This window comes from Vombatus ursinus, unplaced genomic scaffold (genome assembly GCF_900497805.2).
Source record: "Vombatus ursinus unplaced genomic scaffold, bare-nosed wombat genome assembly UNPS02015255.1, whole genome shotgun sequence".
NCBI classification, from domain to species: domain Eukaryota; kingdom Metazoa; phylum Chordata; class Mammalia; order Diprotodontia; family Vombatidae; genus Vombatus; species Vombatus ursinus.
The window spans coordinates 4,775,257-4,787,669 of NW_020955033.1; the positions used below are offsets into that span (position 1 = coordinate 4,775,257).

Below are 12,413 nucleotides of genomic sequence, written 5' to 3' on the forward strand. Positions count from 1 at the left end.
CAATTTTTCATAAAAAAGGGAAAAAAAGAAAAATATGAATGTTTAAGAACCAATGTAACTATAGGTTCATTCTACTTAGCATTTTAATAGTATAATTTTTAAGATTTATTTAGAAATTTTTAGTTTTCAATATTCACTTTCATAAGCTTTTCAGTTTTCAATTTTTTCCCTCTCCATCCCCTCACCCCTCCACAAGACAGTGTGCAATCTAATATATGCTCTACATATACATTCATACTAAACATATTTTCACATTGGTCATGTTATAAAGAAGTAATAGAACCAATGACAGGAACCAGGAGAAAGAAGAAACAAAACAACAAAAGAATCTGCTCTGCCATCCACTTCTGTTTTATGGGACAGTTAATCCTATTCACATTCATAGTTATGATTACTATCTGAGTCTTTCTCTCCATCCTATTCCCCCTGTTTATGCTTTTCTCTCTCCTTTTGCTCTTTCCCTACTCCCTAGAGTTTTGCTTTCGACTACTGCCTCCCTCAATCTGCCCTCCCTTCCATCACCCCCTCACCTTTCTTTCCCTTTTCCCTTACTACTTCTTCCCTCCCTTCTACCTGCCCCTCCCTTTTCTTTCTTCTTTCTCCTCCTACTTCCCATAAGTTTAAGTTAGATTTCTATACCTAACTGTAATAGGTCTTTGTGCCTCTTCATGTGATTTAATTTACCCTTTTCTGCCTCTTCCTTTCCTCTTCTCCCAGTACAATCCCTTTCTACCACTTAATTCAATTTTTTATCATCACATCAAAGTCAATTTATATCCACAACCTCTGTCTATTGTGTACCCCTTTTAAATGTAACAAAGATACGGTTCCCCAGAGTTACAAGTATCTTCCCTTGTAGAGATGTAAACAGTTTGTCCTTATTGAATAACATGTTTTTTTTTTCTTTCCTGTTTACCTTTTCATGCCTCTCTTGAGGCTTGTATTTGAAGATCAATTTTTCTTTTCTTTTTTTTTTTGCTTAGGCAGTTGGGGTTAAGTGACTTGCCCAAGGTCACACAGCTAGTAAGTGTCAAGTGTTTGGTCTGAGGCCGGATTTGAACTCAGGTCCTCCTAACTTCAGGGCCAGTGCTCTATTCACTGCACCACCTAGCTGCCCCAAAGATCAAATTTTCTGTTGAGCTTTTGTCTTTTCATCAGGAAAGTTTGGAAGTCCCCTATTTCATTGAATGTCCATCTCTTCCCCTCAAAGATTATGCTCAATTGTGCTAGGTACTTGATCCTTGGTTGTAATCCAAGCTCCTTTGCTTTATGGAATATCATATTCCAAGTCCTCTGGTCTTTTAATGTAGAAGCTATAAGGTCCTGCATAATTCTGACTGTGGTTCCACAGTATTTAAATTGCTTCTTTCTGGCTGCTTGCAGTGTTTTCTCTTTGACCTGATAATTTTGGAATTTGGCTACAATATTACTTGACATTTTCAATTTCAGGAAGTGATTGGTGGATTTTTTGATGACTATTTTACCCTTTGATTCTAGGACTTCAGGGCAGTTTTCCTTGATTTCTTGAAAGATGCTGTCTAGCATCTTTTTTTTTTCATTATGACTTTCAGCTAGACCAATGATTTTAAAATCATCTCTCCTGTATCTGTTTTCCTGGTCTGTTGTTTTTCCAATGAAATATTTTATGTTTTCTATTTTTTTTCATTCTTTTGATTTTGTTTGTTTCTTGTTGTCTCATAGAGTCATTAGTTTCCACTTTCCCAATTCTAATTTTTAATGAATTGTTTTCTTCAACTAGATTTTGTACCTCTTTTTCATTTGGCTCATTTTACATTTTACAGAGTTCTCTTCAGTGAATTTTTATGCCTCCCTTTCCATTTGGCCAATTCTACTTTTTAAGGAATTGTTTTCTTCAGTGTACTTTTTGCCCATTTGCTCAATTGTATTTTTAAGGACTTGTTTTCTATAATCCATTTTTGTCCTTTCTTTTCCAAGCCATTGACTCTCTTTTGCATACCTCTCATTTCTTTTCCCAATTTTTCTTCTACTTCTCTTATTTCACTTTCAACCTCCTTCTTGAGCTCTTCCAAGAAGGCTTTTGGGGCTTTAGACCAGTTCATATTCCACTTTGAGATTTAAGATATGGGTCTATTGGCAATGTTGTCCTCTTCTAACTTGTGTTTTGAACTTCCCTGTTCCCATAGTAAGAATCTATTGTCATCTGCTTTTTGCTCATGGTGTTTGTCTATTTCTTGGCTTTTAAAATTGAGCCTTCCTGCTGGAGAAGAAGGGCCACTGATCCAAGCTTCTTGTGCTGGGGGCCAGGATCTGGTCACTGGCTTTGTGTGCTGGGACCTCAGGTGGCAGCTGGAGGCTGAAGGGGTCTGGCAGCTTACCTGGTGCTGAGGTATCATCAACATTGAAGCTTTCAGAGTGAGGAGTCTGGTCCCTGGAGGATGCCTGTTCACCTGGGCTGCTTTGAAGCACTAAAAGGTTTGGTTCTGTTGAAGGATGCCTGCACTCCTAGAGTTGTGTCTCCTGGAGTTGTGCTGAAGCACTGGGAGTTTTGGTTGCTGAAGGATGCTTACCTTCCTGGAGCTGTGCCTCCTGGATTTGTGCTGCAGCATAGGGAGGTTTAGCTGCTGGAGCACACCTGCCCACCAGCACAAGTGGTGGTTTTCCAAGCTGGAGTGGGTCCTGGTCTTGGTACTTGCCTGCTTCACCACCCTGGGGGCAGGATCGCCCCCTGGTTTACCGAGGTGGGGCTTGTCATTGGCTTGCTGGGATGCCTCCCATCCTGCACTGCTCCCATTCCACCAGAGTGAGAGGGATCTTTCTGGTTAATCCCCCAAGCTTCCCAGGCTACAAGACTGCTGTATCCCATCTTTCTGTTGGATCAGCTGTTCCAGGGTTTTTCCTGGGGTGATATTTTCTGGGTTTTTAGAGGTCAATAAAGTCAATAAGGGAAAATGAGAGCAACTTATTTCTTACTCTACCATTTTGGCTCCCCAACGTCTTAATCCTAATAGTATAATTTCTGCAAGATATGTAGCATGCAGTGCATCTCCTATCACATGTCCGTTGCTGCATAGTTTGGTTGTTAGAAAGTCTTTTGTCATGCAGCTATTAGACTACAGCTCCAAAAATTTTCAAAAAGTTGCTCATTGAGAGTCATATTGGTTTAGAAAAAGAAATCCTTCTGAAGAATTAATCAAAATATTTTTTTTCAGCCCAATAGTCGAATGGGCTTAAGTCTGCTTGCAGTAGCTGTGCCTTCATTACTTTGTTAAAGAAATGCATGACTTGTACCAATTAGGAGGCAATGGATTTTAAAATTTAATTTTTGAAGAGACTAGTATGCAGTTAAGAATTTCCAGTAAGACAACATCTAATGTTCATAATTGTCTTCATGTTTATGAATTTTTGTATTTTAATGTCACAGCAATCTACAAAGAAACTTTATCTTATTAAAATTATAGTTTACCACTGGGATATGAATAAAACCTCGTATTTTCAGAAGTTAGCATCCTCTTATACTTGTATAACATTGTACATTCAAACTTAAAGCATCTTTCCTTTTCTTTGTGGTATTGTGACATACTTTCACAGAAAATTGTGAATACCCAAGGAAAATAAGCCCATTTCAAATTCTTTGTTGCAATTTTAAAATAAATTGCTAAGGAGAATTTTAGTTCTCATAGGAGAATGTCTTATTTTTGACACAGTTGAATATCTACCTTGATAGTTATAAATAATGGACTTTATTTGGAAGAAGAGAGCAGTTCTATATTTTAAAAAGCAGTCCTGTATTTAACAATGTGCTAGCATAAAAGAAACAGTAGACAAAATTTCAAATCATAATAACTCTTCAACGCTCATTATCATTAAGGGTGTATTTATTATGGTCTTGGGGTTGAAGCTAGGGAGAGGATTCTATTCCAATTCACATTGCTTAATATGTGAATATATTATTTAATCTACCCATCTATTTAAATGGATAATATTGTTTCCTTATTTACCTCACAAGAGTGTTAAGATTTATTAAGTTACATTGTATGAATGTTGTTCTTGATATTGAAAGGTCAGAAATTTTAAAAACAGGTTATACAAATAGTAAGCATCAGAAGTGAGATTTGAATCAGTAATAAGTAGCAAAGGTAGAGCTTGAATCTGGGCCTTTTAACTTTATAGAAAATATTTTGTATTTTTTGTTTTGTTTTGTTTTTGTTTTTAACTGTACTATTTTGCGTTGTGAAATAATGCAATAGCATAAGCATTGAGTGCCTTAAAGTTCCTAATGCCATTACATTGTTACATCACAGGATCCTTACAATAAACCCACAAACTAGGGAATGCAAGTATTCACATCTACATCTTAGAGAAGAATGAATCCAGACTCAAATGGTAAGACTTTTGCCCAGGGTCACAAATTTAACAAATGGTTGAGTGAGAGTCAGACAATAGGTCTTGACTCTAAACCCATTCCTTCTTTCTCTCCCTCCACCCATACCATACTGCCTCCCCAGCTACCTCAAGCATGCTTAAGTAGCTCTATCTTCAAGCTGCCTCTAGCTAAGGTATTCTTCTGTGTATCTATGTTGAGATATACTAGAGAGTCCATTACTTAACTGTTCTGTAAAACATTTTTAATCAATGATCTGGATGAAGGCAGATCAGGAATGCTTGTCATATTTTCAGATGGTATACAGCTGACAATTGGTATTCAAACTGATCTTGACAGCTAAAATGGTGGCTTCAAGTTACCTGAAAGTGAATTGGGATAAAGGTATTTGGAAGGGGAAAAAAAAACAAATCAATTATACAAGTACAAGATTTGAAAGAAATTGACTGATAGTAACTATTGTGGGAGGTGGTGTGGAAAGAAACAATTTGGGTATTTGATGATATGTTCAGTATAAAGTAGTATTGCAGCATGAAGATCCAAAATGGGAAGGAAGGAAGCAAGGAAGCAAGGAAGGAAGGAAGGAAGGAAGGAAGGAAGTGAGGAAGGGAAAGAGGGAAAGAGGGAGAAAAAGAAGGAGGAAAAATAAAGGAAAAAAGTGAATCTGTGAAACAGACTAGAAAAGCAAGGATGAGTTTTTTTTAATTGCTTTATATTTTAAGACCCAAGAATATGAATTAGTTATTGAAGAACTCCTTATTCAGTAAAAAGGAAGGAAAACTGTAAAACAGTATGTTTAAAACAGAATAAGCCCATCATTTTATGACATTCACCATAGTAAGTTGCAAGCATAAACATGATTCAAATATAAAAGCTCATGTAATTTTTTTAAATGGAGAAAATGGATGGAAATAGTTTTCCCAACTATAGCTGGGAAAGAATCCATAACTAAAAAAAAAAGATCAAATTCACCGTTTCAATTACATGAAAGTAAAAAAAAATTGCATAGACAAAATCAATGCATCTAGGATAAGAAGTGACATGCAAGGTTGGGGGGGTAGTTCTTTTTATCAAAGATCTCCAATGAAGGTCTGAAACCTAATATTTATAGGAAATTCCCACAAATATATATGATCAATAACATTATCAATAGATAAATGGTGAATGGTGTTAAACACTTCTCAAATTAAGAATCATAACCTGTAAACACTATCACTAATAAGAGAAATTCAAGATCAAATGGTGTTTCTTATCATACTCAACAAACTGTCAAAGTTAACACAAAAATTGTAATTTTCACTTTTAGAAGGGCTGCAAGAAGACAGGCACACTAATACATTTTTGATGAAGTTATAAATTGATCAAGGTTATACATTTATTATACATATTATATTGGAATTCTACTGAATAAATTCATACATATATTTCAAGTTATTATATACCTTATTATTTCCATACACAAATGTACAATCTGCACCTAAAAAAGTAACGTCCTTTAAGTATATATATACATCTATGCATATATAAGTACATATTTTTAATACTGATATATCCTTATATACATAAATGAAAATATATAGCTACTTAATATACTTAAATATAATAAGAATTCATACACAATATTATATAATGTGGTTATCATATAAATATATATACATGTATGTAATCAAAGGGTAACTGATATGATTACATTAGTAATCATGTGAAATTTTCAAAAACATAAACTTGCCTTTATGTTAAACATGAGCAATGAAAAAAATGCCTTGCCTTTCCTGGTTTGTATTAACTTGTACAGATCCCTTTACAACCTTTCAAATTGATTTCCTAATGGATAGTATCATATAGATAGATAGATAGATAGATAGGTGGATAGGTATAGATATAGATATGTATATATATAGATATAGATATAGATAAATAGATATACACATACACATATACATATATATACACACATACACACATACCCATTCCTACATCTATATCTAACTTTAATCTAGATAGAGATAGATATATACACATATATTCAGAGAGTATACAGTGTGTGTATGTTTGTGTGTGTGTATGTGTATGTGTGTATATATGTTTGAATACTTTTATGTACACAAAAAGTTTTTGGCCTGAATTGAGGTGTTAACTTCCCAATTTAGGGATTCCTTTTGATTTCATGTATCATTACTCACCTTGTTCCTTCACCAGCATCTGAGTAGAAGAATAGAGTAAAAATATCATTCTAGGGAATGTCATGTTTATTTCAGTGGATATTGTGCAGTGAAAGGCTGTACAAACAGCAAGGGAAAAGTGCTGCTTTTCTAGTCAGAGGTTTTAAAATCTTGGTACTACTATTTATTCCATGGGTGACCTTTGGCAATATATTTACCTTTTGGGGCTCTAATTCCCTCACTCTATCTTGGAAAAAAATACATACACATATACACACAGACATTTAAGAAAAAATATATACACATATATAAATACATATACATGCATATATATATATACATACATATATGTACATATATATGTGTATATATATAAAATATACACACATATATGTATTCACACACATTTAAGTCCTATCATTTCTACCTTTGTAGAATATCTCATATATGCCCTTCTCTCCTATGGCACTGCTATATCTCTAGTGTTGGCCTCATCACCTCACACTTGGCCTATTGCAAGAGCCTTCTGGTTGGTCTCCCTGCCTCATGTTTCTTCAAATAAACTCCAATGACTCTCTATAATCTCTAGAATAAAATATAAAATCTTTTGTTTAGTTTTTAAAACATTTCAAAAGTTCTTTCCTACCTATCTAGTCTTCTTACACTATATTATCCTTCAGGTACTTTTTGATCCATCGACACTAGCCTCCTGACTGTTCCTCCCATAAGACATTCCATCTACTAAATGAGCGTTTTTATTGACTTCACACCATACCTGAAACTCTCTTCCTCCTTCTGTTCACCTTCTGGGTCCCTTTGCATACTTCAAGTCTCAACTAAAGTCCCACCTTCTACAGAAGCCTTTCTCAGATTTCCTTAATCTTAGCACCCTCTCTCTGATATAAACCCAAATTTACTAGTATTTATCTTATTTGTACATAGTTATTTGCATGTTTTCTTCCACACATTAGACTTTGAGTTCCCAGAGAACAGGGGCTGTGTTTACCTTTGTTTATATCCCAAAAACTTTGTTCAGTACCTGCATTTTCTGCCTTACTTGGTTTCAACTTCATGAAACAAAAATGCCCTTCCCAAAATAAGCTCATCCCTTCTAAACTCACCACCATACAGTTAACTCAAGCCCTGATTGATCTCCTTAGCCTCCTCATCCCTCTGATTGGAAGGCTGTAGGGTGGCACACCAAAGTCCTTCTAATGCCATCCTTTATAGAAAGCAGTAACTGGACTCAGCTCATGAGGGGGTTGAACAAAATATCATCCTTTTAAATGTCCATTTAATATTTTCTCCAATTACATGCAAAAACAATTTTTAACATTCATTTTTCTAAAACTTTGAGCTCCAAATTCTATCTGTCCCTCCTTCCCCTTCCATTGAGAAGGCAAACAACTTTATATAGGTTATACATGTGCAGTCATGCAAAACATATTTCCATATTTGTTATGTTGCTTAAAAATATCACACAAAAAAAACAAGAAAAATAAGGAAAGTAAAGAAAAATATGCTTCAATCTGCATTCTGACTCATCAGTTCTTTCTCTGGAAATAGATAACATTTCTCATCCTAAATCCTTCAGAATTGTCTGGGATCATTGTATTGCAGAGAATAGCTTAGTCATTCATAGTTGATCATCAAACAATATTGCTGTTATTGTGTACAGTGTTTTCCTGGTTCTTCTCATTTCACTTTGCAGTAGTCCAGGTAAGTCTTTACAGGTTTTTCTGAGAGTATATTGTTTGTCATATCTTATAGCACAATAGTATTTCACCATAATCATATACAACTTGTTCAGCCATTCCCCGATGATGAACATCCCCTCTATTTCCAAAGCTTTGCCACCATTAAAAGTGCTGCCATAAATTAAATATTTTTGTACATATAGGCCCTTTTCCTTTTTAAAAAATCTCTTTGGCATACAGACATAGTGGTGGTATTGCTTGGTCAAGGGGTAAGCATGGTTTTATAGCCCTTTGAATATAATTCCAAATTTCTCTACAGAGTGATTGAATCAGTATGCAACTTCAATAACAGTGCATTAGTGTCTCAATTTTCCCACATATTATTTTATTTATTATTTTCCTTTTCAGTCATATTAGCCAATTTAATAGGTGTGTGGTGGCAGGTCAGAGTTGTTTTAATTGGCATTCTTTAATAAATAGTAATTTAGAGCATTTTTGTATGATTATGTATAGCTTTGACTACTTTTTCTGAAAACTGCCTGTTGATATTTTTTGACCATTTATCAGTTGAGAAATAGTTCTTATTTTTTATAAATTTTATAAATTATTTTTATAAATTTTATAAATTTGTAAATTTTCTATATAGTTGAGAAATGAGGTCTTTAACAGAAAAACTTGACATAAAAGTTTTTTTTCACAGTTATGATTACTGACAGTGCATTTTCTCCATCCTATTCCCTCACCTCCACCCCTCTTTATTCTATTCTCTCTGTCCATCCTAAAAAATATTTTGCTTCTTTTGCCTACCCCAATCCACCCTCCCTTCTATCACTGCCCTTTCCTTCTCTTATCCCCTTCCCTTCCTGCTTTCTTGTATGGTAAGATAGATTTCTATACACAATTGAGGATGAATATCATTCCCTCTGTGAGCCAATTCTGAGGAGCTCAAGGTTCACACACTTTCTCCCACCTTCCTCATCTTCTCCTCCACTGTAAAATATTTTTCCCACCTCTTTTATATGCTATAATTTTATCACATTCTACCATTCCCTCTCCCCTTCTCCCGGAGCATTCCTCTTTCTCACCCCTTAATTTTATTTTTAGATGATCACCCCATCATATAGAACTCACATCTGTGCCCTCTCTCTAAGTATGTATACTCTTTCTAACTGCCTGAATAATGAGATTTTTTTAGGAATGACAATTATTATTTTCCCATGTAGGAATGTAAACAGTTTAACTATATAGAAACCCTTATGATTTCTCTTGTTTATCATTTTATGCTTCTCATGTGTTTTGCATTTGAAAGTCAGATTTTCCCATCAACTCTGATCTTTTCACCAGGGATGCTTGAAAGTGTTCTATTTCACTGAATGTTCAATTTTCCCTCTAAAGGATTATACTCAGTTCTGTTAGGTAGGTAATTTTTGGTTGCAATTCTTGTTCTTTTGCCCTCTGGAATATCATGTTCCAAAACCTCTGATCCTTTAATATAGAAACTGTTTAATCTTGTGTTATTCTGACTGTGGCACCATGATATTGGAATTGATTCTTTCTGGCTGCTCAAAATAATTTCTACTTGACTAGGGAGTTCTGGAATTTGGCTATAATATTCCTGGGAGTTTTCATTTTGGGATCTCTTAGGAGGTGATCAGTGGATTTATTCAATTTCTATTTTGCTCTCTAGTTCTAGAATATCAGGGCAGCTTTCCTTGATAATTTCTTGAAAGATGATGTCAGGCTCTTTTCTTGATCATAGCTTTCAGTTATCTCTCCTGCAACTATTTTACAGATCAGCTATTTTTCCAATAAGATATTTCACATTTTATTCTACCTTTTGTTCTTTTGATTTTGTTTTATTGTTCCTTGATGTCTCATGGAGTCATTAGCTTCTATTAACCCAATTTTAATTTTTGAGGAATTATTTTCTTCAGTGACCTTTTTACCTCCTTTTTCCATTTGGTGAATTCTACTTTTTAAGGAGTTGTTTTCTTCAGTGAAGTTCTGTTCATTTGGCCAATTTCAATTTTCAAGGCATTCTTTTCATCATCGGATCTTTGTACCTCCTTTACCATTTGGCATATCTTTCTGTAAGGTGTTATATACTTCAATATTTTTGTGCCTTCTTTACTAAGCTGTTGACTCTTTTTTGTCATGATTTTCTTGCATCACTCTCATTTCTTTTCCCAATTTTCTTCTACCTCTCTTACTTGATTTTAAAAATCCTTTTTGAACTCTTCAGTGGTCTGAGACCAAATCATATTTTTTTTCTTTGAGACTTTGGATTTAACACTTTTAACTTATCTTCTTCTGAGTGTGTGTTTTGATTGTCCTTGTCATCATAGTAACTTTCCGAGTCGGATTTTTTTTTTCTGTTTGATCATTTTCCCAGCCTATTGCTTGACTTTTAACTTCATGCTAAAGTAAGACTCTGCTTCTGGGGTGGAGGACACATTTTCCCAAGCTTCAGGTTTTTTGTTCAGCTGTTTTCAGACTTAATTCTGGGCGTCTGTATGCTTTCAGTTTTTCTAAGGTGGTATGATGTAAGGAGAGGGGTGTTTACTACTCTCCTGGCCTGTGAGTGACTACAAGAACTCTTTTCCACCCTGGAACTGTGATCAGGGTTCCTGCTCCCCACAGCAGCAAGGTCTGCTATGCTAGTGTTCCTCTTACCTTGGAACTGCCACCCAAGATTAAGACTAGGAACCAAGTATGTGCAATACAATGGAGTCCTGCCCCCAGTGCCAGCAAAGGGAGCTTGGTAATCCTCTTTTGACCAGTTATTTGACCGCCTTACCATCTGTGGGCTTAGAGCTCTGGGAGCAGCACTTCCTCTGCTGTTTCAGTCACTCCTAAGGCCTGCTCCTGGTTTTCTGAGGCCTGGTTTGTGCTGGAGCAGCTTATATTAGACTGCAATCCATTCTCAGCCCAGTGTGATAGATCTTCCTGCTGTCCATCTAAGTTGGTTTGGACTGGAAAATTGTTTCACTCTGTGCTTTTGTGGGCCCTGAGTCTCCAGAATTTGTTTTTGGGCATTGTTTAAATTTATTTGGAGAAAAAATAGGGACAGCTCAGGTGAGTCCCTGCTTTGTCTTCATCAGCTTATCTCCTCTCCCCTGCCCCACTTAGAAGATGACGTCTTAAAAACATTCATTTTTGGGGAGGCAGAGCCAAGATGACACAGTAAAAGCAGGGACTCACTTGAACTCTCCCCCAAGCCCCTCAAAATACCTGTAAAAAAGTATTTTAAACAAATTCTAGAGCAGCAGAACCTGCAAAAAGACAGACTGAAAAAAAATTCCCAGCCCAAGACAACCTGGATGGTTGATAAGAAAGGTCAGTTGCACTGGGCCAGGTGAGGAGCACCGTTCAGCATACGCCACACAGGCAAACATGGGACCAGAGAAAGCACTGGGCAGGCTTCAGGAGACTTAATCATGGGCAGCTGTGGTGGTTTCCAGACTTCTCAACCCACCAACATCAAAGACAACTTAGAAGGTCATTGGGAAAGGTCTGTTGAACCTGTGTGTGAGAGAGAAGCAGGGTCCAGTCATGGCCCTAGTGCAGCCCTGGGGCTGTGGCCAAAGCAGCAGTGGCTGATTCTTGGCCCACAGACTGTGGGAGGATCAAGCAGTTGATCAGAGGGGTATTGCAAGGATCTCTTTGTTGATGCTGAGGCATTGCCCTTGCTTGGATCTGGGTCACAGTCCTGGGGTGAGGAAGAGTGCTGTTGAGGTGGAGCTTGTTGCAGCAGTAGAGAGGGAATCCTCCTCACATTTAGAAGGCATGAAAGAGTGATTTTGGTCACTCATAGACCAGAACACAGGCCAGGAAATGAGTAAACACCTTTCCTTTGATCATACCACCTTAGAAGAACTGAAAATTTACAAATCCCTAGACATATCTCTGAAAATAGCTACACAAAACCACTGAAACTTGGGACAGTATACCCACCACACTGGAAGCAGAGCCCTACCCTAACAAAGAGCTAAAAAGTCAAGTAATTTACTGGGAAAATGAGCAAACAGGAGAAAAATATTTGGACTATAGAATCTTATTTTGGTGACAAAGAGGATAAAAACATACAACCAGAAGAAAACAATAAAGTCAAAGCACCTACATCCAAAGCCTCCAAGAAAAATAAGAATTGGTCCCAGGCCTTGGAAGAGCTCAAAAAGGATTTTGAGAAGC

At 36.2% G+C, this 12,413-nt stretch overlaps 1 protein-coding gene across 1 annotated transcript in view; it reads right to left on the reverse strand.

The window, feature by feature from the left end:
- LOC114031732 (gamma-1-syntrophin) overlaps positions 1-12,413 on the reverse strand; it is a 488,334-nt gene that overhangs the window by 199,285 nt on the left and 276,636 nt on the right. The gene's annotated exons all lie outside the window — the stretch shown is intronic.